The sequence below is a fragment of the Panthera leo genome, chromosome E1 (genome assembly GCF_018350215.1).
Source record: "Panthera leo isolate Ple1 chromosome E1, P.leo_Ple1_pat1.1, whole genome shotgun sequence".
In the NCBI taxonomy this organism is placed as follows: Eukaryota; Metazoa; Chordata; class Mammalia; order Carnivora; family Felidae; genus Panthera; species Panthera leo.
Genome location: NC_056692.1, coordinates 58,425,215 through 58,450,360, shown reverse-complemented (window position 1 = coordinate 58,450,360; position 25,146 = coordinate 58,425,215). Strand labels below are relative to the sequence as shown.

Here is a 25,146-nt window from a genome sequence, read left to right as displayed (position 1 = left end):
GGGGGACATGTGGCTGGTTCTTCCTGATGGGCTGTGATGCCTCCTGACACTTTCTAGCAAGCACTTGAGCGTGGGGGGTGTAGCCCAGGTCCCGAGGGTGGCTGAATGATGCCAGGAGCCACGAGACAGCAGAGACCCACCCTGGGGGCAGCCGTGGCCCCAGTGCCTGCGTGGAGGCCAGCCTCGATGGATGCGAGGTGGAAAGGCAGGAGCTTCAGCAGCTGGCATGTCCTGATGAGTCCAACCACTTTGCTTGGGCTTTTCTACGAGGCTGCAGGTCATTGGTGTCTGTCCTGGGTGGGGGAAGGGCTCAGTGTTTGGCCAGTTCTCTCAAGAGATTGGGTCAAAACTCTAAGTAAACAGGGGTTTTGCCTCTCCTGATTTGAAATGTATACACTCAGGGTGTCTACTCAGACAAGAAAAGAGATTCCCATTACAAAAACCCAAGCTTAGGGGCGCCTGGGTGTCTCAGTCGGTTAGGCGACCGACTTCAGCTCAGGTCATGATCTCACAGTTCGTGAGTTCGAGCCCCGCGTCGGGCTCTGTGCTGACAGCTTGGAGCCTGGAGCCCGCTTCCGATTCTGTGTCTCTCCTCTCTCTACCCCTCCCCTGCTCACACTCTGTGTCCCTCTGTCTGTCAATAATAAATAAACGTTAAAAAAAATTTAAACAAAAACCCGAGCTTAGAAAACCGATAATGACCGAGAGCATACTACACTTCCCACGGAATCCCAGCCACGTGCCTGTAGACGAGGAGCTCCTGGCAGACACGAGCACCTCAGGTCCACGGCCACGTCCGAGATCACACGGAATTCGAGGCACAGGTGGACTGCTCCGCGGGGGTTGGGCGTGTGCCCAGCAAAGCTCGGCAGTGCAGATGTGAGCCGGGCACTGCCCGCTGCCGGGGCTCCTCCTGGAAGGCGGGGGGTCGTTGTCCCAGAAACGGGAACTGTGGGCTCTCACTTCCCGGCACGCTCATCTAGAACTCGGGGAATCCAAGTCCAGAAGTTCTAAGTCAACACGACCAGGGGCCGCCGTGCGGGGTGGAGAGATCCTCGTCTTCTGGCTCCTGGGTTTGAGGCCGCCAGCGGCTCCCTCCACCAGATGCAGCCGGCACTTAGCTCCTGGTGATCCCCACCCCGCCCCAGGATATTTGGCCGCATCTGCAGACATCTTTAGTTGTCACAGCTTGGGATGGCAGTGGTGCTCCGGCATCTAGACAGAGGCCAGGGACCCCGCGGGACACCTTACGATGCCCAGGACGGGCCCTGCCTTGGAGAATGATCGGCCCCAAATAAATGTCATTAGTGCTGAGGCTGAGAAACCCCGACTCGAGGGGGCGCCCGCATGGGCCCTTTCCATGCCAAAGCCACTTGCAGAACATGCCTGAAGCGTGTGGCGGGCGCTTGTCTAATGGTGAATCACGTGCAAGAATCCTTGTCATCCGAGACTGCCTAGATCCTCAGCACGTGGCACCTGGGGGCCCTCTGAGGGTGTCACTCCTCTGCTCTGAGGCACCAGGCTAACTGGGACCGTCTTCGCGGTCGCTCCCCAGCAGAGGTGATCGCCTCCAGGCGCGACGCCCCGTGCTCGGTCCGGACTGCACTCCGGCTGGCGGCAGGGGTCTGGGGCAGGCGTTCTGCACCCTGCCGGGGCCGGGAAGTAGCCTGAACCACTTGAAGCGGACATCCCGGGGAGTTTCTGGAGTGTCGTTGCACTGAACTGGGGGGCCGGCCTCCGTGCCGACCTCGAGAGCAGAGGTGTTCTGTGGTCGTCGTCTGAAAGGCTGGACCCGGAGCTCAGGCGGAGGAGAGGCTCCGCCGTTGGAGGCCCAGGAAGCCGCTTGCCTCCGGTGATGCTGAGACCGGCTGTAAACGTGGGTTCTAGGGAAAGGGCCCCGCACCCACAGCTTGTCTGCCGCGTGTTGGCAAACCTGTCCAGACGTCACTTTACGCAGTACTTTTCTGTTAAACTCCCTTTATCCAAATGGGGAGCAGAACCATCTTATTAGCTCAGAACTTTCTGGAATCCTGAGTCCCCCCTCCCCCCACCCCCTCCCTAACAGGAGTGGAAGGGCCCTGATCACAGAATGAGGGCCTGGGGATCATTCACTCCAACTCCCTGTTTTTTGGTTTTTGTGTTTTTTTTTAAATGTTGATTCATTTTTGAGAGAGAGAGACAGACAGAATGTGAGTGGGGGAGTGGCAGAGAGAGAGGGAGACACAGAATCTGAAGCAGGCTCCAGGCTCCAAGCGGTCAGCGCAGAGCCTGAACTCATGAACTGTGAGACCATGACCTGAGCCGAAGTCAGATGCTCAACCAACTGAGCCACCCAGGTGCCCCATGCAACCCCCGGTTTTAACGATGGGGAAACAGAGGACCAGAAGGGAAAAGCAGACAGGGAGTCACGGAGCAGGACCCAAGTCCCAGCCTTTAGTCTCCCAGGACAGTGCCTTCTGCACCCGAGGGTACGGCCCTGTGACCTCATAGGGGTGCCCGGCCGTTTATTTGATGGCCCCGAGGCCGGGAGGTGAGGAGGGGGTAGGGCTGTGAACTGTGGGAGGCGAGTGGCCTGGCTGCAGGACTTCTGTGATTCCTTCCAGGACGAAGGACGCTCAGTAGCACCGGCTAGTTCGGAAGGTCCGACTTGGATTAGTTCTGCATTGCATCAATCGTATTTGATGTGTGCGCTCCGGGCTTCCTCGCCCCGCTGGCGGGCAGCTGTCGCAGCCCTGGTCGTGCTCCTGGCATTTGGGCATCGGCCCAGGGCTCAGCGGCTCCCTGTGGGATGAGTGAGTGCATTCCTTGATCACACCTCCGCGCAGCTCTCAGGGGCGCCGGACTTTCTGAAGAGACAAGCTCAGTGATGAGAACACTGGCCTTTTGACCAAAATGTGATGGACTGAAGGTGGCCGGCCTCCAGCTCATACGCCGAAATTGTCACCCCAAGGTGACAGTAATTGGAGGTGTTGGAGGTGGAGCGTTGGGGAGGTGAGAGGTCACGAGGGTGGAGCCCTCATGAATGGGACCAGTGGCCTTATAAAAGGACCTCAGCGGGGTGCCTGGGCGGCCCAGTCGGTTAAGCGTCTGACTTCATTCAGCTCAGGTCACGATCTCGAGGTTCGTGGGTTCCAGCCCCGTGGCGGGCTCTGTGCTGACCGCTCAGAGCCTGGAGCCTGCTTCTGATTCTGTGTCTCCCTCTCTCTACCTCTGCCCCACTCATGTTCTGTCTCTCTCTCTCTCTCTCAAAAATAAATAAAAATTTAAAAAATAAAATAAAAGGGACCCCAGGGAGCTCCCTTGCCCCTTTCTCCCTGTGAGGCCGCAGCAGGAACACAGCCGTCAGGGAACCAGGAGGCCCTCACTGGACTCCAGATCTGCCTGCCCTCCTGACCCCAGACTCCCAGCCTCCACAACTGGGAAATCAAGCCCCCAGTTGAGGGCGTTTCTGCCGTAGCAGGGCAGGGGGGCGCCGAGACAGGGGTGTGAGAAGAGTCAAGGGTGCATCGGTGCCGACACTTGGGGACGTCTCCGAGAGCACAGCATGACCTTTTCTTCCTCCCAACCCGTTGCCAGCCGTCTGAACATGTGGGACCCCACCAGGGCGTGGGGCTGCCTGGTGACATCTAGTCAAGGTTACGTCCTGTCATACTCGAATACTCTCAAGCTTTTAAAAAATTGTGGTAAAATACACATAACACGAAACTTACTTTCCTAACCACGTTTATGTGCACCATTCAGGGGCGTGAAGCACATGCACACTGTTGTGCGGCTGTCCCCCCCAGAACATTGCCATCGTCCTGAACGGAAACTCTGTCCCCGTTAAACTTCGACTCCCCCTCCCTCCCCTCCCCCACCCCTGGTGCCCCACCATCCCACTTTCCACCTCTGTGAATGTGTTGACTCCAGGGGCCTCACGGAAGTGGAATCCTACCCGATTTGTCCTCTGGGGACTGGCTGGCTCCACTCAGCACGTCCTTGGGGTCCACCGTGTTGTAGCCGGACTTAGGACGTCCTTTGTGTTAAAGGCCGAATCGTATTCTGCTGCCTCACAGCTTGCTTGTCTGTTCATCTGTCCACGGACACTGGCTTGCTTCCTCTTCTTGGATACTGTGAGTAACGCTGCCGTGAGTGTGGTGTGTAAATCTCCCGAGACCCTACTTGCGTGACGCTGGGTCTGTACCCAACAGTGAAATCGCCGGACGAGACGCTTGAACTTGTCATTACCATCTGTTATTTCCGTGTCCCCCCCCCCCCCCCCCATGATGTGGGAGATACGAAGACCGGACACTGCTCTGTCCCTGTTCCCACAGCCCTGTATGGGGGAAGCTCCTGCCCCGGGGCCTGAGGGGCCCGCTGGGCCGCCTTCTCTCTCTGCTCAGTCACATGTGACATCTGTGTCTGGGTTCCGCCTCTGTCCCCGAGGAGCACACGGCTGGAAGTCTTCCGGTGACGGCGTCCCAGCTTCCCCGAGCGGAGGGGTTGGAAGATCGCGGTGTCGCCGTGAAGAAGCTAGTTGAGGTGGCCACCAGGTGGCCACGGCCCTTCCTGCTCTACACACCCCCTGTCACCCTGTCACCCTGTCACCGGCTCAGACATTCGCCGGGTACCTCCTCGAAGTCACTCTTCTGGGGGCTGTGGGAAGGCAGAAATGTGTAAGACAGTTCTTGGCCTCAGGCAGCTCAATGTTTAATGACAGATAACACGTGTGCCCAAAAAGCAATGCCGGGGAGACGTTGGCAAGGGCTGGGGGGCACAGAGGTGAGCCGGGGAGCTGGCATGTCAAGTGGCTGTCGGGAGCAGGTGGGATTTGGATGTGCAAGCATGGGTCGTCGGGATTGTTCTCAAGACCAACGGAACCGTCACTCGAGAGACTCTTCATGTAGGGTATCTCCTCTTTTGGATAAACATCATCGGTGGTTCTCCCCTTTACTGTAGATGAGACCCAGCATCTCCAAGGTGGACCCCCAGGACCTCTCTGGGAAGCAGAGGCTGTGCGTGTGTGCACGTGTAGGTGTGTGCACGCGTGTGCATGTGTGTGTGCCTGCACGTGTGTCTGGGTGGGAAGACTGTACTTGAAGATGACAGAAGATCTCTTAAGGCACCAAAACGTGTCCTGAAAATAGTTGGAGGGAACAGATGGGTAAAAGGTAACTTGTGGGGGGTGTCTCGGCCGGCTCGGGCTGCTCTAACAAGAACGCCATAGACGGGCGGCTTAAACAACAAACATCTATTTCTTGCAGTGCCGGGAAGTCCAAGGTCAAGGTGCCAGCAGATTCGGTGTTCGGTGACGGCCCTCTGCCTGGCTTGCAGACTTCTTGCCGTGTCCTCCCCTGGTGGAGAGACATCATCTCTTCTTACACGGGCACTGACCCCGTCATGCGGGCTCTGCCTCCAAGTACGGCCATGTGAATCTGGGGGGGGGACACACACTCGGTGCATAGCAGGTGTCCCCACAGGGCTTCTCGCCCTAATGTCAGCACATGGTGTCGGGAACTCGTAGCTACGAGGGATGGCCGTTGAGGAGGGAGAGAGCCTTCACACTCAGATTTGGGGTATGGCCGTGCAGCGCCTCTGTGGTTGGAACAGTTTCCAGAACAGGCGTTGGGAGAGTGGACGGGAGCGCGAGGGCCTCCAGACTCCGTTTTCAGCATCGGAGGCACACACACGTTTTGGGAGCATTTCATGTGTCCACGCTCCTTCTCTCCGGTCACCCTCCGTCGTGTCCTAGGCCCATCCCTACCTCCTCCCTGTGGCTGAGGTCAGGGCTCCTGCCCTGCTCTGGGAGCAGTAACTTCCTGGGAACTCTCAGACGTCTACTTCGCCGTAAAAGGGATCTGTCAGGCTATACGGTTAAAGGTTAAACTGTATAGAATTTTTAATGACTGGAAGTAATTCACTCACTTATATTAGCGGAAAAAAGTACATTGAGGACACGTAAATACAGGACTGTATAAAAATACGCCTCGCTCAGGGCGTCCTTTCTGTAGTGGCTCCTGCCCGAGTGTGAGGAGTTGTAAACCGGAGAGTGCCCATATATCCTGGGATGCCACTTCGGGAAATACGGGGCAGAGATCTTGCTAAAAATGCCCGGTGCAAGGATGCTCGTGTCTGCAGGGGCGGTGGGGATGCCGGAGACGGCCCGGAGGCCCCCGAGCGGGAAAGTAGTCAAACCTGCCACGTGGACGGTGTGGCCGTCGAGGATGACAGATACACTGATAGCATGTTTGCAGAGAATAGTCTTTTGAACTAATATCCGCGTATAGCCGCGTAACGTGAAACGGATTCCCAGCAGTTGGGAGCGCAGGTCGGTGGCGGTGGAGCCCCGTCGGCCTCTGCTCCAGCGGTTTCTGTCGGAGTGGCTGCTGCAGTCCGTGGAGGTGAGGTGTCGGGGGCAGTAAGTAGGTCTGCCAGGAGAGGAAGTGGCATGGAGCAGGAGGAACCCCCGCGCTCGTCCCCCCGAGGAACGTGCGGGTGGCAAGGCCAGGGGCCCGTCCCCTTGGCGGTCGTCGGCCTCGTGGCCTCCTGTTCCTTTCCCCTTCGTGAGCGGAGGGAGCCGGGGGTCTCCGGGCACGTGCCAGCTCCGCGGATCTCCGGTTCGGGGCAGGAGGGCTGAGCTGACTTGTTTGCCCACCATCTGGGGGAGCTGCCCCTTTGAGCCGCGCCCAGGACAGCTGCTCTTCGGTGCTGTGCTGCTATTTCAGCAAATCCTGACCTGGGCTCACTCCCGCATGTCTGAGGGGAAGGCGCTGAGCGTGTGTGTGTGCTGTGTGCACCATGTGTGCGAGCACGTGTGTGTGTGTGTGTGCGCGCGTGCGTGCGTGCGTGTACCTGTGTGAACGTGCATACATGTGTGCACATGCATGTATCTGTGTGTGTGCTCGTGTGCCTGTGTGTGCACACACCTGCACCAGTGCATATATGTGTGCACGCACACGTATCTCTGTGTGTACCCGTGCACATGCATGTGTGTGCATGTGTGTATGTGTATACATGTGTCTCTGCGTGGGCCTGTGCACATGTACGTGCATTAGTGTGGGAGTGTGCACCAACCAGCCCAGATGGAAGTCTGGGTGAGCAGCAGGTCCCCGGCTGTCCCTGGTTTGAGGGGGGACAGGCTGGGTCTTTTTTGAGGGCCTCTCCTCTCTGTGTGCCCGGAGACTCAGCCCAGATGGGGACGAGGCTCTGACGGTTAGGGACGGGGTCCGCTTCATCCATGTGCCACCTGCAGAGCCACACGGGGCCCGGCGCTTGACCTGAAGTTCCTTTGTCATCTTGACATCTGAGCAGGGGCCTTGTGCTCTCACCTTGTTCTGAGGACTACGGTTTGGTGGCCGGTCCTGGTGGGAACCCCTCCCCGCCCCCTGTCCCCGGTCGGGGCTAGAAGCCCCGTGTGGAAGAGGCCTTGCCGTGTGCTCTCTCTGCAGCCTCGGAGGGAGCCCACCGCCAATCCCGCCCTCACGCCCGGCCAGCCGAGGCCAAGTGGCAGGTGCTGGCCCCTTTGTGGCCCGGTGCCGGCCGCCCCCGGGCCCAGGTGCCAGGCTCAAGTGGCAGAGGACATTAATCACTCTCAGGCCGGCGTCCCCGTGCTGGAGGCGGGGCTGGAGGGAGCCGGCTGCCCGGCTGGCATCTGGGGCAGGGAGGACAGTGCGGAGAGCGTGCGTCTGCATCAAGGAGCGAGTGCTGGGCTTTTCGTTCATACTCCTGGCTCCTGCCCCCGGGCCCCCTGCATGCGCACGTGGAGGGGGCAGTTCGGTTCGCTCTGGCGCGAGGCTGGGCCCTGTCTCAGCCCAGCACGCTCTTCTTCACCCCCGCTGCTGTCCTGGAGACAGAAGGCCTTCTTGGCAGCCGCCCTGCTCCTCCCCCCATCTCTGCCTGATGGGGACCAGCCCCGGTGCCCATGTCACTTGGCCTGCCCAGGGCAGAGCCTGTTTGTCCTTCGTGTTGACACGCTGCCCAGGGAGCCCCTCTCCTGGGGGAGGAGGTGAGAACAAAGGCTGAGGAGAGGTAGGCCCTGACCCGGGGCGACCTGTCCCAGCCTGCCTCCCCATGGGCCCGCATGGCCTTGGGCAGCTCCCTTAGTGCTGGTCTCGTTATCCTCGACTGCACGGAAGAGTCTGGGAGCCGGCATTTCTAATGTGCCCTGTGTGCCACTGTAGCGCAGGGGTCCCCGAGACCACCCGCAGGCTCCGTGATTCACCCTCAAGGGCTCCCAGAGCTCAGCAAAGCCATATACTCCCAAGAGGACGGTCCGTTACAGCAGAAGGACACAGCTGGAGATCAGCAGAGGGAAGAGGTGCGTGGGGCCGGGCCGGGTCCAGAGACACCAGGCGTGAGCTTCTGGGTGTCGTCTCCCCGTGGGGCTGTGAGGACCGGGCTCGGTTCTCCCAGAACGACGCGCGACAGCACGCACAGAGTGCTGTCACCGGGGACGCGCGCCTGAGCCTCGGTGCCGGAGTTTTTATCGCGTCTCCGTCAGGACTGCCCGCCCACGAGGCTGACCTCAGTCTGCAGCCCCTGCAGGGTCCCGCAGGTACCGCGCAAACCCAAGGCCCCTGCGTAAACGCGCTGTGCTCAGAGGTGACCTCCCAGAAGCCGGGGGCAAGGGCCAAGGCTTTTTGGGGGCAAGGCTAACCCTTGGCTGTACAGGCCCCAGTGTGACTGTGACAGCGCAGGTGGGAGAAGTAAATGGGAAGCCGATCCAGGGGAGAGAGGGCCACCTCCTGTGCCTAGCACGTGGCGACCGTGTGCAGGGATGGCGGCTGGGTGCAGAAGGGGCTGGGCCTCGGGGCCTTGGCTCCTCTCAGTCCCTTCCATTGTGTTCCCTGGGCCTTAACCTGGGTATCTTGGGCCTGACCCTGGGCAGGCTGGGCTGTGAGCTCAGGGGCCATTCTGGAATGAGCAGGCAGAGGGAACTGCTAGGCGCACCCTGGCTTGCCCGTAACCTGGTTAGTCTCTCCTTGCTTATGCTTTCCCGTCCGGCCGTCCCCGGGCACCTGCCTGGGTGCACGGTACAGGCCTCTCTGCTCAGTGAGCGAGCCCTGGGGTGGCAGTGGGGTGCGTGAGCTCCCAGGGACAGCCCCATCTGCCAAGAGGGCCGTGCTCCCTACAGGAGAGGAGCACCGTGGCCTTTGTTCCTGGCTGCTTCACACCAAGCGTGGAGCTCAGCCTTCCCCCAACTCCCGAACTCTTTGGTGGGGAGGGTCTGTTTTGGGGGTCTGGTGCCCCCAGGTCTTTGGGGGACCTGCCAGCCCTGGCCTTCCCTCGGTGCTTCCTGGGCACGGCTGCCTGCAGACGCTTCTCCCGAGGCCAGCTCCCTCCTCCCGGGCGCGGCTGCCATTTGCCCCGGCCCCCGTTTGGGGGAGGTGTCCCATTTGTGCCATTTCCACCCTGCGACAATGGGAAAATAATTTTCCGAATTGTTTCTCTTGAAAGCAGGGAGCCAGGAGCCTGACTCACCGGGCCTGGTGCCAGCCTCGCGGCTCCTCTGTGCTTTGTATGTTCTGAACGCTTTCCTGTCGTCCGCTCACTTAACTCTCAAGGTGGTTCTGGGAGGCAGGCGAGGGAGGCAGCGTCACCTGCAACTTGTCGATGGGGAAACTGAGGCCCGGCTGGTTCTTGCAGCTCAGCGTTCTGGGGCATCTTTCCTCCGAGCCCTGCCCCTCTGCTGCTGGGAAGGACCCCGGTGATCAAGCTGATTCACCCACACACCGCCAGGCCCCAGCCCTGCTGGCCTCCGGGGACCCTTCTGGCACGTTTTCCCGCCTGAGCACGAGTCCCGAATAGGAGCCTCATACGCACCCCTCTGTCCTGAGGAAGGGAGACCCTGGCCAGGCCATCCTGTGGGCTGCAGGCAGGCAGGCAGGCGGCCCCTCTTTCCCTGGCCTCTCCCTTCTCACTAACAGCCCTCACCCCACATTTCTCCAGCTGCTGTAGGAGATTTTATATAGTCAGTTGGTGCACTTTAACGAGTGATAGATCACTTTCATTGCTTTGCCTCGTGATTAATTTCCCATAATAGTCCTCTCTCACGCCAAGGCGAGAAGAGGAGAGAGAGAAAAAACCTACATGATCCACTTTGTGCTCGGAGTATAAATGAATTAGATTTAATTTCTGTTTAATTGTTTCCATAGCTCAACCTCTGCTGACTTCACAGGGTAATTTATTTTGCAGTCTTGGGGAAAAGGAGGCGGGAGGGAGGCCGGAGCCGAGTGGTCTGCCCGTGGACACTGTTTAATTACACCTGATAGCCTTGTCTCCCTGTAATTATCGGAGCCTCCTCGGGCTTGCCGGCTGCCTCCCGCCTGCACCAAGGATCAGTTCCCGGCCAGACCTCGGGCCGGCTGCCTTCGAGGAGGCCAGGGATCCGCGGGGAGCATGGTGTTGAGTCAGGCGCAGCAGACAGCGTTCCCGAAGTTGCTGGTGGCAAGGAAGGACAGGGGATGGCGTGTCTTTCGAAGTGGAAATTTCCTGATGTTACCGTTGACGTTATGAAGGCAGTGGTTCCCCCGGCGCGCTGACACACGGCTCGTCTCGGCGCTCCCTCCTCAGAGACGTGGGGCTGCGGTTGGGTGGGGTGGGGGTGGGGTCCTGCCCCGCCTGGGAAGGAGGTCCGGAGCCCCCCTTCCCTCCGGAGTCCAGCACACGCGCTTTCTTTCTCTTCTGCCATTTCTTGTGGCGAAACGCACGCGACCTGACGTTTACCACTTTGGCGGTTCTCAATTGTACACGTCGGAGGCACGGGGCACGTTCACGCTGCCGCGCGCCCATCGTCACCGTCTATTTCCAGAGCTTTTCTGTCTTCCCGGACTGAAACTCTGTCCCCTGGGACCAGTAACACCTCCCCCCCCGCCGCCCCCCAGCCCCGGGCACCCCCCTGTTCTACTCTCTGCAGATGTGATGACTCCAGAGGCCTCATACAAGTGGGATCACCCTGTTCTTGTTTTGTCCTGTTGTCACTGGCTTCTCTCGCTCCACAGAACGTCCTCAAGGTCCATCCACGTTGTAGCAGGCGGCAGGATGTGGCTCCTGCTTCTGGCTGATCCTCTGTCGTGCGGGCAGTCCGCGTTCGGCTTGTCCTTTCGTGGGTGACGGACGCTGGCTGTTCCAGCGTGTCTTCTGAGAGTGCTTTCGGAAGGGTCTTCGGTCCGGGGTCCGCGGCCCCGTGTAGCTGGTCACAGCTTCCCATCCAAGTTGCCAGAGCCTCTCCTGGCTGTGTTCTCTCTGCCACTCAGGCCTGATCTCTGCAGTCAGCCAGGCAGGAGGGCCGTCTTGGTCCCTGTCTGTGGATAGCCTCTGACTTTGGGGCTTCAACAGAGCCACGGCCACGGGTCTCCCCAGTGCCGTGGGCCAGCAGCCACTCTTGCCGGGCTTGAGTAAGAGCTGCTCCATTCCTTCAGTCATGACGGACCCATCAAGAGAGGATAGGACCTCCATTTTGGGAGGGGGTGGATCTGAGGTCCAGGAGATCAGGGGTCTGGTCAAAGTCCTTCCAGAAGGGTTTGTGCCAAGCCCTGAGCCCACATCTTCTGGATCCAGATGCCTTCCATGTTTCTGTCAGCTGGCACTGCCTGGGTGGAATCAACAAACCCACCGTGCCGGAAACATCCACGTGGCGGGGAACACTGCCGTGCGGCACTCCACACGTCCGAGCCCTGGGCATCTGGACAGGCGCACGATGCTGATGGGGGCTCAGTGGGTGCCCGGCCCTGGTCAGGGGCTCGTAGGGGCGGCTATGGGAACCGCAGGACCTGGAACGGGACCGGTCACTCCGATAACAGATCGCTGCTTCTGTGTTTCAGTGTCTGTTGTCCCTGGCCGACATCCAAGCTTACGATGAGCAGAATGTGCCTCACTTGTACCCCAGGGCCTGGCACACAGGCGGAGCTTACAAAATGCCACAGGCCAGACGCAAGTGGAAGGTGTAGGTCCTGCTTCTTGTGACTCGGTGGCATTAACTCTGAGAACAAAGGGAGACGGGGGCAGGGCTTGGTGTTCAGATCGAGCTGTGCAGGCTCCAGGCTTGCGGGGGACGTTGGGCGAAGGAGGGCAGAGCCGGGAGGTCCCCAGGGAGAGGCATGCTTGCTTAGGTGCGCTGAGAAACCTGCCCTCTGTTCCCAGCAAGGACGGCCATGTCCCTCATGAACGATTCCTCTCAGATGCCCATCTCAGGTGGACTGTCCTCTGTGCACGGGCTGTTCCTTCCGTTTTATTCCCACTGTGTGTGGCCGGGGAGACGGCTCAAGGATAAACCTCACGGGCTGCACTCGGGGAGGCAGGACAGACACACCCAGGGAGAGGGTGAGAGGTGTGCTTTGTGCCCAAGGGTGGAGCTGGGGGGGGGGCGGGCACCAGGGAAGGCGGGGCCCGGGGAGGGGTAGCGTGGCTGGCGGGCTTGCTTCTCCTCGATTCAATGCCTGTCCCTTCTCGCTTTGTGTCGTAAACCCCGTGGGGATGGCAGTATTTCAGGCAATGGAAATAGTTCATTTTTCTTCATTTGTTGTGTTGAATGTTTGTCGTGCCCAGGGAATGCTGGCTGGCCAGAGCTCGCTCTCTCTGTTGTCCTAGGAAGTGTTCTTGGCTGCGGGCACGCGGGACCTTGGGTTAGGTCCTGGGGTGGGCGCCTTGGCAAAACCTGGGTTTCTGGCGGGAGCGTCCGCGGTGTGCGTATGCAGGTGTGTGAAGGGGTGGTTCTAGAACCTGCCTCATGGGCCAGCGTGAGGCCGGAGTGTGAGCAGTCATCCGGGCCAGTGCTGAGCGTGCCATGTGCCCTGTTGGTCTGGCGCCTTCCAGATTCAAGTTTCAGATGTGCGCCCCTGACGGTTCGTGCTCCTGGGGAGGCTGGGGTGAGCTGGCCTCCAGGCTCCTGGATGTGGGGACTCCGGGTGGTCAGCGGATCTGGCACATTGGCCGCATTCCGACGGCCTCTGAGGGCTTCCTCTGCCTTGTTCAGGTCAGAGGTGGAGGAAGCGTGTCCCTGGGCAGATCTAGGCAGATTTTAGCCCAGTCTAGGGACCCCAGGGAGTGTAGGGCCGCTCCCCACTGCCCTTCAGGCAGGACCAAAATACCAAAAATAACCGGGGAGGAGACTGAGTGGTCTGGCTGAGGTCGCAGGCCCACCCACGGACCAGTTGTGGTGTCCATGAGGATTAGAGGGCGTTTTGGTTAGAACAGAAGAAACGGTAATTTGCCAGCAGCAGGGGTGACCTGGTTACCAGATGAAGACGGGCAGTCACAGGAGAACAGCCAGAGCGTGCGCCCGGACAGGCACGGAAGGACCCCCCCCACGGCGGGCACGGCAGCGGGCGCTGGCCCCGTGGAGATTTGAGAAGTGCCGGGCATGCGTGTTGTGTGCTTTCTTCGAGGTGGGAGTGCCCGTCCTCCCCGTGGACCGTGGGGGAAACCGAAGCTCAGGGAAATCACGTGGCTCACGTGGCCGGCCTGAGGTCACGTGGCTGGCGTGCAGCTGCTCTGGGTCGTGAACCTAAGACCCGGCCCTTGGCCACCCTGCCGTGTGCCCTTGCGCCCTGAAGATTGCGGCGTGGCCCTGGCGGCCGTGGGCAGCGGTGCCGCCGTGTATCCAGGTGCGTGCTCCCTGGCCGCCACAGCGGTGCCCGCAGCAGTGGCACATACGGCCCAGCACAGAGGTCCCCGCTGACTTCAGGCTTCATCTGGGGTCACTTCCTCTGTCGTGCCTTCCCTGCCCCGGCCTCCATCCCACGTGGGCAGACCCCGTGACTCCCACCGGCCTCCCTGGGCAGGTCTGGCCCCCGGAGCAGGTCCTTCCTCTGCAAGGCTGAGAGCCTCTCGGGCAGGAATTTGTCCCCAGGTTGTCCTCGTGTCCTAGCACCTGACACAGGACGGCTTAATACGTGAATGGGTAACGTGGCCCACTCTGCGTCACGCCTCGACACACACTTGTGCTATTTCATCCACGAGGGTCCGGATGGGATGGGAACATCCGTGTGCCCGCAAATACCCCACTCGCCCAAGGGCCCCTCAGCCTTCCCCTTCCCCCTGCACCCCCAGCCCCAGGCCCCTCTGCTTCCTCTGCCGCTTGAGCCCTCCTGGTGGGAGCCTTTGCCCGTAAGCAGGGTCGCGTGTTACCTGGGGAGGGGCGAGGGGAGGGGCAGCCACAGATCTACAAGGTTTGATGAGGAGGCTGAATCTTTGGGCTCCTTACACACGTGCCCCGTCTGGACTTGGCCTTCGTCTGTCTGTCCTCTCCTTGGGGAGCCGCTGCCCAGGAGCCCCCTCCGGCCTGGGAGAGGTAGAGCGAGGCCCGCCCCTCCCCTGGGGCTCCTGGCCTCCCCCGCCCCCCCCCCACTCCCCCACGCCTGGCCAGCATGGTCACCGCCAAGAGGAAAAAGCTCAGTGACAGATGCCAGGGAAAAGTCCCCACTCTCATCCCCTCCCATTAATCACAGGCTACCGGGGCGCCAGGCGCCTGTTTAAGACGCACCGCTGGTTGGAGGTGAGCGCAGGCACACCCACCCTCCGCTGTTAATCTGCTCCCGAGACAGGCTACCGTCCTGCTAATCACTTGCTGTAATTACAGCCCCAACTTTGCACGGGGAATGCTAATTGATACGTTGATGGAGGGGCTGTGCACGCACGGCGTCCTTCTCCCGTGGCCCCCAAATGCCAAGGTCACGGGATTTGGCAGGGCTGATGGTGCATAGAAACGAGCACGGAGGGTGGAGTGGCCGGCTGCCAGCAGCGGCCACGTGCCTTGCCCCTGCCACGTGCGCTGCATGCTTACCAGGCGGGGGGGGGGGGGCGGGGGCGGGTACAAGGTGGTCCACACTGGAGAGTGAGGGCGGGGCTGGGCAGGCTGGGGCTCCCGGCTTCAGAGCTGAGGCGTCCAGGTGGGGAGGCCCTCCTGGCTGCCTGTGCTATGGCCGTGGTCATCCTGCCTGTGGGACGGGCTTGGTGGCTTTTTTCCGTGCACCCCTGTCCAGCCAGGCAGTTCTGCTGCTCCTTGCACTGCTGGGAACTCGGCTGGCTGGTGGTAGAGCCGACCTCTGGTTGTCCCGAGCTGTGTGAGGCCACTCTGGCCACCACCTGGGGACAGCAGGTAATTTTACGGACACGCCTTCCATGGATTCCTGCCATTAGGTTTGTTTCTCTGCCGTTGTAAAAGGAACATATGCTTGTTAGAAAATAATCTGTTTTCAGGCTTTCATGCTCTTCAGTAGGATGGGAAGGGTTTTTGCTGATTGCCTACTGCAGTGCTCATCATGACAGTGGGGGAAACTGAGGCTCAGAGAGGGACGGAGCGGCCAGCCCAGGGTCCCTGGGCCAGTGGGAGCCCTTCTGGGACATGGCTCCTGCTTCCTCTGGGACCCTCCCGCCTTGGCCTGGAGCTGCCCACCCTCTTGGCCGTAACCTTAGATTCTGGCTCGGGTGGTCCTGCGGGGCCTGGAGCGAGGACCCGGGTGGTGGTGTGGTGTGGACGAGCCCCATCAGGCCTCTTGGTGGTGAGGCGCCTGTCTCGGCCAGGACGCTCCTTAGCGTAAAGGAAGCTGGCGGGTAGTTGGGGCGGGGAGCCAGGCTTGCAGTGCATAGGAACACCTTCTTAATCTGCGTGTGGCCCTTTAGGGTCCACAGGGGCCTGGGGCCCGGTTGAGGGCATAGGAAGGACTAGGGGGCCCCTCTCTGTCCCCAGGTCATCTCTGCAGGTCTTGTGTGTGTCCTGCGTGAAACCAGAGGGGCCGAGCCCTGTCCTCCCCTACGCTGCCGGTTGGACGTCCTCTGACCCTCTTCTGCGTCCCGGCTTCCGCGGGACCCCTTGCCCCTCGCCCCAGAGGCGACCCCTGCAGCTTTGTGGCACCGTGGTTGAGCAGCCATCGGCGCCTGGCCTGGTAGGCCTCACCTGAGAATCAGCCAGATGCCTTTACAACCACCGCCTGCTTCCCGGGACTCTGCGTAGGTTGGTCTGGGGACGGTCTGGGCGCAAGCGCCCCAGGTGTTTGGGTGTGCGGGCAGGGCGGCGCCCGGATGTGGGCCGAGGCCCGGTGATCTGAGGCCGCTGCGGAAGGTTTAAGGCTGTGGTGCCCAGGGAGGGGGAGGGGGGCACCGCCCAGAGACCCTGCCGCGGTGGGTCCCCTCGCCGCTCTGCCCCCGCTGTGCCGCTGCAGGCCTCACGGAGGGCTGGCTGGGCAGGGTGGGGGTGCCCGCCTCCACCCGGCACGGTCATTAAAACCCCAGTCAGCTTCGGCAGAGCCAGAGCAGTGCTGTGAGGCCCGCGGAACAGAACGCAGAACGCTGCAGCGGGGTTACTGCGGAGAGGGGCAGGGAACAGACAGGGAAGGAGGGAGCTGAGGAGAATAACAAAAAGGGAGCCGGTGGAGGGCTAGAAGGGCACAGCAGCCCCTCCCGACAGAGGCAGGGGAGCCCCCTCCCCCCTCCCAACAGAGGCAGGGGAGCCCCCTCTCCCTCCCACCCAGAGGCAAGGGAGCCCCTCCCAACAGAGGCAGGGGAGCCCCCTCCCCCCTCCCAACAGAGGGAGGGGAGCCCCCTCCCAACAGAGGTAGAGCAGCCCCTCCCAACAGAGGCAGGGGAGCCCCCTCTCCCTCCCACCCAGAGGCAAGGGAGCCCCTCCCAACAGAGGCAGGGGAGCCCCCTCCCCCCTCCCAACAGAGGGAGGGGAGCCCCCTCCCAACAGAGGTAGAGCAGCCCCTCCCAACAGAGGCAGGGGAGCCCCTCCCGACAGAGGCAGGGGAGCCCCCTCCCCCCTCCCAACAGAGGGAGGGGAGCCCCCTCCCAACAGAGGTAGAGCAGCCCCTCCCAACAGAGGCAGGGGAGCCCCCTCCCAACAGAGGCAGAGGAGCCCCTCCCGACAGAGGCAGGGGAGCCCCCTCCCCCCTCCCAACAGAGGCAGGGGAGCCCCCTCTCCCTCCCACCCAGAGGCAAGGGAGCCCCTCCCAACAGAGGCAGGGGAGCCCCCTCCCCCCTCCCAACAGAGGGAGGGGAGCCCCCTCCCAACAGAGGTAGAGCAGCCCCTCCCAACAGAGGCAGGGGAGCCCCCTCTCCCTCCCACCCAGAGGCAAGGGAGCCCCTCCCAACAGAGGCAGGGGAGCCCCCTCCCCCCTCCCAACAGAGGGAGGGGAGCCCCCTCCCAACAGAGGTAGAGCAGCCCCTCCCAACAGAGGCAGGGGAGCCCCTCCCGACAGAGGCAGGGGAGCCCCCTCCCCCCTCCCAACAGAGGGAGGGGAGCCCCCTCCCAACAGAGGTAGAGCAGCCCCTCCCAACAGAGGCAGGGGAGCCCCCTCCCAACAGAGGCAGAGGAGCCCCTCCCGACAGAGGCAGGGGAGCCCCCTCCCCCCTCCCAACAGAGGCAGGGGAGCCCCCTCTCCCTCCCACCCAGAGGCAAGGGAGCCCCTCCCAACAGAGGCAGGGGAGCCCCCTCCCCCCTCCCAACAGAGGGAGGGGAGCCCCCTCCCAACAGAGGTAGAGCAGCCCCTCCCAACAGAGGCAGGGGAGCCCCTCCCGACAGAGGCAGGGGAGCCCCCTCCCCCCTCCCAACAGAGGGAGGGGAGCCCCCTCCCAACAGAGGTAGAGCAGCCCCTCCCAACAGAGGCAGGGGAGCCCCCTCCCAACAGAGGCAGAGGAGCCCCTCCCGACAGAGGCAGGGGAGCCCCCTCCCCCCTCCCAACAGAGGCAGGGGAGCCCCCTCTCCCTCCCACCCAGAGGCAAGGGAGCCCCTCCCAACAGAGGCAGGGGAGCCCCCTCCCAACAGAGGCAAGGGAGCCCCCTCCCAACAGAGGCACAGCAGCCCCCTCTCTCCTCCCACCCAGAGGTAGGAGAGCCCCCTCCCATCCCAAAGGACAGAGGGAAGGCAGGCACAGGAGGTCTGGGGCCAGTACTGGGTGGCTCAGGATGCCCCTGGGCCCCTAAAGTGGCCCCAAGTCGGAAACTTCTAGCAAGGAATGTTCCCCACCTGCCCCAACCAAGTGATCACCCCACCGAGGGTCCCTTTCACCCTGGAATTTGCTCCTGGGATGGACTGCACACCCCAGTGGTGGCTCCAGTACTGCCCCCCCCCACACCCCCTGCCCCGTGGAGCCCTGATGTGCCAGGTCAGAACCCCATCGTGGTGGCCCCAAGGAACGGCCAAAGGCCAAGGTCCACCAGCATCAGGAGCGTGGAGCCCAGGCCACTGAGGCCGGTGCTGTGGGGAGGGGACCCCGAGATGGGCAGGGGCCACTGCCTCTTCCCCATGTGAGACTCCAGGCAGCGTGGGCGTGTCAGAGCTCTGACACGTGTCTGTCTCCCCAGCTCTTCTTCTTTGGGGGACATCTTGAGAAAGGGGGTCTGTTTGCAGTAGGAGAGAAAGGGGCTGGCTGGCTTGAAACAAGAAGGGACAAGAAGCGGGTAGGGCAGAGAGGTCACCTCCAGAGCCCACGGCTGCTCCCTGGTCGTTCACCTCCCGCGGCTCTGCCTGGGCTCCACCCTTTCCTCCACCGCTGCCAGCTTCCTCTGCTCTGTCCTGCCCCAGTGCCCAGCAGAGAGCAAACACCCAGGGATGCTAGTATGCCCCGGGTGGGGGGGGCTTCTCAGGCAGCTGCTTGATAGCCAGCGACAGCCCAGAATGCCAGTCAGGCTCAGCCTTCACTGTAGGCCTCCTGTGATGATGTGGCCCGTGGAAAAGCCGAGAGACATCAGCCCTTGTATGTCCCAGGCCCTGGGGAAAGGGTTACCCGCCTCCCTGGGCAGCATCAGAAATGGTCATCATGCTTTTCTGCCCTCCCCTCCTGGTCCATTTCTCCTCTGTGACCTGATGCTTTCGTTCTGCCAAGATTCGCTGAGCTGGCAGATGGGATCCCCGCCCCTGCACCCAGCTGCCCAACCTGTAACAGACAGGACAGAGCGAGGGGCAGGGTCCGGCTCAGTGCCCCTGTCCTCAACATGGCCTTTCTCTTACTGGCTGGGGCTCGGGTCTTTGATTCCTGGCTGAGATGCTCTGTGGGCGCCGCTGGGACGTGAGGCTGAGTGGCCCCCAGCTTGGGAAGTTTGACAGCACTTGGAACCCAAGGATGGGCCGGGACGTGGAGGTCACCTGAGCCAGCTTCCTGCCCAGCGGGCAACTGCTTCCCAGCTCCCCGTGACAGATGGCCACGCAGCGGCTCCTAGAACGTTCCCGGGATTCATGATTGAGTGGCCCCGGGAGCCAAGCGACAACTGCGAGGGCCGTGCCTCCTCCGCATCTTCAGAAGGATTCTACAGTCCGGCCGGGCAGGACTCTGGCACCTTGGGTCCCTCCCAGGGCTCTCCACCCTCCTCCTGCCACCCCCTCCGGGTCCCCCTCTGCTCTCATGTGGAGGCGCCTGAGAATTCCTTTAGCCACACAGGGCCTGCGGGAGCTTAGTGTGTGTTTTCTCGCTCTTTCTTCCGTAGCCTGGGAATGTTAGCAAGCCTGCCATGTGCATTCATGAGTGTGGTGGGGATGAGAGTGGGGGACAGGGTGGGGGGCTGGCGTGGAGTCGGTCCGCTGCCCCCTGTGAGCCGTTGTGACCTGGCGGTGGGGGTTGGGCTGGTGTGCACTGAAACATTAGGGGCAAGGGGACCCGTGGGGCCTGGGCGGTGCCTTCTGCAGACCCTCGTGGCCGTGGCGACGAGCTAATGGCGGGTGCTAACAGAGCACCCTGGGTGGTGCCCGGGTGTAACCCCCTCCCCGCCCCCGGCTGCCCCTCCGGGACAGCTTCGGGACCGCTCTCTCCGTGTAGAAATGCACTTCTCCGCCTGCCCTGCTCTCAGATGCCCGGGCTGGGGGTGCCTCAGCTCGCCGGGCGTTGGCCCATACTGGGCACGTCGGCACCTCCCCAAGAACCGTCTCCTTGTGGCAGACGGCCAGCTTTGTCACCAGGGAAGGAATGCATCAAATGCAACTAATGGGGTCGAGTCTAACCCCACCCCCACGCGCGTGTGCACGCTGACATACGGTTTGGGCGTGGTTGGCTGAATAGCGGGCGCCCGAGAGGCAGCCAGGCCCTACTCCCCAGCGCCTGCGAGTGTGGCCTCACGTGGCAGAGACGCCCCGTGCCCATGTGAAGGGAAGGATCTGGAGGTGGGGGGAGTGTCCTCGGTTACTCAGGTGGGCCTGAAATACGGTCACGAGTGTCCTTATGAGAGGAGGCAGGGGAAGATGTGATCCACACAGGAGCGGAGAGGCCGTGTGATGGCGGGGGCCGCCCTGTGGCCCCGTGAACCCCGCAGCGCCGCCGAGCCACCGGAACGGGGAGGAAGCAGGCTGTGGACTCTTCCCTGGAGCCTCTGGGGGGAGCAGGGCCCCACCACACCTTGATTTCAGGCCCCGTGATGCTGCCTTCCGACCTCTGGCCTCCTCTGCGAGAGAATAGACTTGGGTTGTCCCGAGCCACCTGGCGTGGGTTCGTCTGTGGCAGTCGCCCGTCCGGCGTCCTAACAAACCACACCACCCCGAAGGCAAGCGAGTTACAGCAGACGTGGGAGTCCTCTCTGGTGGCCGCTCTCTCGACTGTGAACGAGTCAGTTACGGATGGTTTCCTCTTGTTCCCCCTCTGCAGGTTTTGAAATGGGGACATGTCATGCTATCAAAGCTTTAGTGACCTGGCAGTGACACAGGCAGGCAGCCCCTGATGGGGTAGCTGCAGGTGAGGTCCAGGCCGGGGAGCCCCTCCCACTACCCCGCGGGCCCCAGTCCTGGGAGCTCTGTCGCGGGACGGCACTCAGGAGCTCCAGGTGAGGGGCCTGGCCGGCCACACACGCCTCCCCTCCTCTTTCCTCGACTGGAGCCACGAAGGCGGGTACGCAGTGAGGGGTCGGGAGAGCAAAGGGAGCTGCTGGTGCTACCTCTGGGTGAAGGGTCTTGCGTCCCTGTCATGCCCCAGGAGGCCCCTGCTGAGCCCCCGCTGGATCCCCTGAGGCCAGCACCTTCTTTCCGAGAGCTCCCATTCTAGTGGCTGGCTACGAATGAGTTTGTGCGAGCCAGGCAGGGGACATCCTGCTGGTTGGCTCCCAGGAGAGGGCGTCCCTCCCTGCTCCCCCTCCCCCGATTTTCCTGGTGGATCACTGCAAACGTAGCAGGACCCCCATCTTCGCGGCCGTGGGCCTGCAGGCGTGGACTGGCACCGTCTAATGTGGCCTCCGCGGCCACGCCAGGCTGCTGGGGCTGGAAGCGTGGAGGGTCTGGGCTGAGATGTGCCGCACGGGATCCTGAAGACTGAGTGTAGGACAAAGAAGGTAAAACCTCTCCGCGATCACTTTTGTATGGGTTATGTATTGAGACGATCGTATATTGAATATAGTGTGTTGGATTTAAAAATCATGAAAGTCACTTTTGCTTGTTCCTTTTAATTTTTTCTTTTTAAGAGTTTCATGCGCTACTGACTGAGCTAGCCGGGCAGTTTAATTTTTTCTTTTTAAATATGGCTATCGGGGGCTCCTGGGCGTCTCAGTCGGTTCAGCGTCTGACTTCGGCTCAGGTCATGATCTCGCAGTTCGTGAGTTCGAGCCCCATGTCGGGCTCTGTGCTGACCACTCAGAGCCTGGAGCCTGCTTCCGATTCTGTGTCTCCCCCTCTCTCTGCTCCTCCCCTGCTCGCGCTCTGTCTCTGTCTCTCGAAAATAAATAAACGTTAAAAAAATTTTTTCAGGGGCGCCTGGGTGGCTCAGTCGGTTAAGCCGCCGACTTCGGCTCAGGTCATGATCTCACGGTCCGTGAGTTCGAGCCCCGCGTCGGGCTCTGTGCTGACAGCTCATAGCCTGGAGCCTGTTTCGGATTCTGTGTCTCCCTCTCTCTGACCCTCCCCTGTTCATGCTCTGTCTCTCTCTGTCTCAAAAATAAATAAACGTTAAAAAAAAAAATTTTTTTTTTTCAAATATTACTTTCTTATTCGGGTCATGGGTAAATTACTATGATGTCACCTTGCATTTTTGTAATAGTTGTACGTTATCGTGGTAAGATACACGTAACATAAAATTTACTCCCTTAACTGTGTTTACGTGCATGGTTCAGGGGCACTCGGTGCGTTCACACCATGTGCAAACTGTCTGTATCCATCTCTGGAACTTTTTCATCTTCCCAGAGCAAAGCTCTGTCCCAATTAAGCAACAACTCCCTGCTCCCCTCCCCCCAGCCCCTGGTGCCCACCATCCTACTTCCTGTCTGTGCATTTGATGACTCTAGGTGCCCCCTAAAAGTGGAATCACACAGTGCCTGTCCTTCGTGTCTGGCTCGTTCTGCGGAGCGTAATGTCCTCAGGGTTCATCCGTGTTGTCAGAATATCGTTTAACGTCAGAATATCGTTTAACGTTGTCAGAGCCCCTTCGTGTAGCTAATCTCACGCTGTTCTCTCACATCCTGTAGATAGGCTTCTTCGTCCCATTTTGCTGATGAAGGCACTGAGGCTCATCATCCAGGCTCACTGGGACAGGCTTAGCGGTCACATGGCCTGACAATGGGGCCATGGCTCTGATTCTCCGACCTCCTCCACGCTCTGTCCACTTCGCCCTGGCCGGGTGACCCTGGCCTGTCCACAGCTTTGCCATCGCGACCCGCTCCGCTCTTTTAATAATGACTGTCACACAAGTGGAAGATAAAATCGGTCGTGGAAGAAAACCGTCTCGTTTTAAGTATCTCCCCCTGTCTCCCTCTCCCCCTCCCTCGAGATGAGGCAGAGAGGTTTCTAAGAATAACTACGAGTGATGGGACAGGTCAGTTTATAAATACTGCATAACCTGAGATGATGGGTCCAATTTGAAGCCTGTTGACAGTGAGGCTTTGAAGGATGGGTTCCAGGCGGGGCGCGTCATGCACACGGAATACAAATCAATAATTTATAAGGAGAAGGGCATGTTATGCAAATTCAGGGTATGGGCGTCGTGTCTGCAACAGTTAAATGCTGGGATGTCACCGGGGGGAGGGGGCTGAGCTGCGGGGAATCTGCAGCCCCTCAGCTCTTAAATCCTCTTGGCTCTCGACCTGAAGCCGGCACGGGAGGGGACTCGGCAATGAGAGTAGTCTGTCCCCCGTGGGTCTGGTTTCCGGGAACTGTTGGACATCTCTGTTCTTCGGAAGCTGTGAAGGTTCCACAGGCAGGAAGGAGGGCTGGAGCACCTCAGATGCCCTTGTGAGGTGTGGCCAGAGGCTCCTGGTACGAGTGGGAGGAAGAGCCCAGGACCCTTCGCCAGCCAGGGCAGCTGTGGCAGCAGCCTGAGCCCCACCCACTTAACTGGTTAATCTGTCTGCAGGGCACCTCTTGCCGGCCGGTGCATGTTGCTTAACCAACCTCATTACTCTCGTGCATTTAGCCGCTCGGAGGAAGATAATACCCTTCAGGTTTGACCCAATTTTAGTTTTTGTTGTCATAACCGGGGAAAATTGACCTTTGAGCCCCTCGGCAGCAGGACTGAATGGGTAGTGATTTACGGCAAGTGTGTGTGTGGGGTCCCTGATGTGCTGGCGGCGGGGAGCGGGGAGAGGGGGGCGGCTCTGCCAGCCCTGATCTCCACTTAGCGGCACTTTCCATGACAAATTCTCATCCTTCCCACCGTCTGAGAGCCCACGCCCTGGAGATTCTGAAAACCACGTTCCTTTGATGTAAAAAGTAGGTGGATAGACGGGTGTACGGAGAGGCAGATCCCTAGCACTGGTGTCCGCATTGCCAGGATGTGGACAGGACAGCTGCCCTTCCCTCCGTGGGAATGACGGTCATCCTCCTCCTGGGCTGTGAGCTGTGATGTCACTTCCTGTTTCTGATGGGGAAGCAGGGGCTGCAGGCAGGGAATTCACGTGGATTGCCTGCAGAAGTCTCTCCTTTTCTGACTCATAGGGGAAACAGAACTAGAAGTCACATGATGCCTTTTGGTACAGAGAAAGGAGAAGGGGGATAGGAAGCTGAAGCAGGAAGGGGTGTATCAGTTTGCTCTTGCTGCATAACAAGCCACTCCCAAATCAGTTGCTTCAAACGCAACCATTGCCTTTTATTTTTCGTAAGCCCGTGGGTCCATTGGAATCAGCAGAAGGACTTTGTGGTTCTGCTCTAGACTGGGTTGAGTGGGGCAGCCCTGCTCCCTGTGCCCTTCACCCCGCCCTGGGACCAGGAGCCCAACCATGGCAATGGCAGAGGCACAAGAGAATGAGTAAAAACGTGCAAGTCTTCTTCTGGGCTAAGCTTCGAAATGGCTCACCATTTCTTCAGCCTCATCCTTTGGCCAAATAAGTCACATGACTGAGCCCAGATTAACGTAGGGTGAAAAAGAGGCTTTGTCTCTGTAGTAGGAAAAAATTGCAGTCATGTGGCAAAGGGCATGAAGCCAGGGAGGACTAGAGTCTCACTGATGCACACCACCACGGTTGGTGAGGAGAGCTGCCTGAATCTGCTCCTGCTGACAGACGTGATGGAAGCCGCTGTATAGTTAGTGTTTACCATGGACCAGTCACTCAACTAAGTGTTCTGTGTACATGGTCCTATTTGTTTTCTATAGTAACCTGATAAGAAAGTTGTTGTTACCCACTTAATAGGTGGGTAAACTGAGGTTGGGAAAGGTTAAGTAACTTGCTCAGGGACAGTGACAGGGCAGCCAGGATTTCCATCCAGGTTTATGTGACTTCCAAGCCCAGGCTCAAAGACACTCCACCCCTCAGTCTTTGTAGTGCCACCTCCTGGCCCCTGCTCCTGTTCTGGACCTTCTCCTCCCCTTACTGGGTTTATTTTGTGGATGGGTGAATGCATGGATAGGTGGATGGGTGGATGGATGGATGGATGGATGATGACTGGGTAGGTGGATGGGTGGGTGGTTGAATGGGTGATGGGTGGGTGGATGGATGGGTGATGAGTGGGTAGGTGGTGGATGGGTGGATGGATGGATGGATGGATGATGACTGGGTAGGTGGATGGGTGGGTGGTTGAATGGGTGATGGGTGGGTGGATGGATGGATGATGAGTGGGTAGGTGGATGGGTGGGTGGTTGAATGGGTGGATAGGTGGATGGGTGGATGGATGGATGGGTGATGAGTGGGTAGGTGGGTGGATGGGTGGATGGATGGATGGATGGATGATGACTGGGTAGGTGGATGGGTGGGTGGTTGAATGGGTGATGGGTGGGTGGATGGATGGATGATGAGTGGGTAGGTGGGCGGGTTGATGGATGGATGGATGAATGG

At 60.3% G+C, this 25,146-nt stretch overlaps 1 protein-coding gene across 4 annotated transcripts in view; it reads left to right on the top strand.

Moving 5' to 3' along the window:
- RBFOX3 (RNA binding fox-1 homolog 3) overlaps nt 1–25,146 on the top strand; it is a 458,058-nt gene that overhangs the window by 105,628 nt on the left and 327,284 nt on the right. Inside the window, exon 1 of one of the 4 annotated variants that reach the window (XM_042917400.1) lies at nt 8,271–8,296. The exons of the other annotated variants lie outside the window; for them this stretch is intronic. The gene's annotated coding sequence lies outside the window, so the exon portion shown is untranslated. Of the gene's footprint in view, nt 1–8,270; nt 8,297–25,146 lie in introns of those variants that run through there. 4 annotated transcript variants of the gene reach the window in all.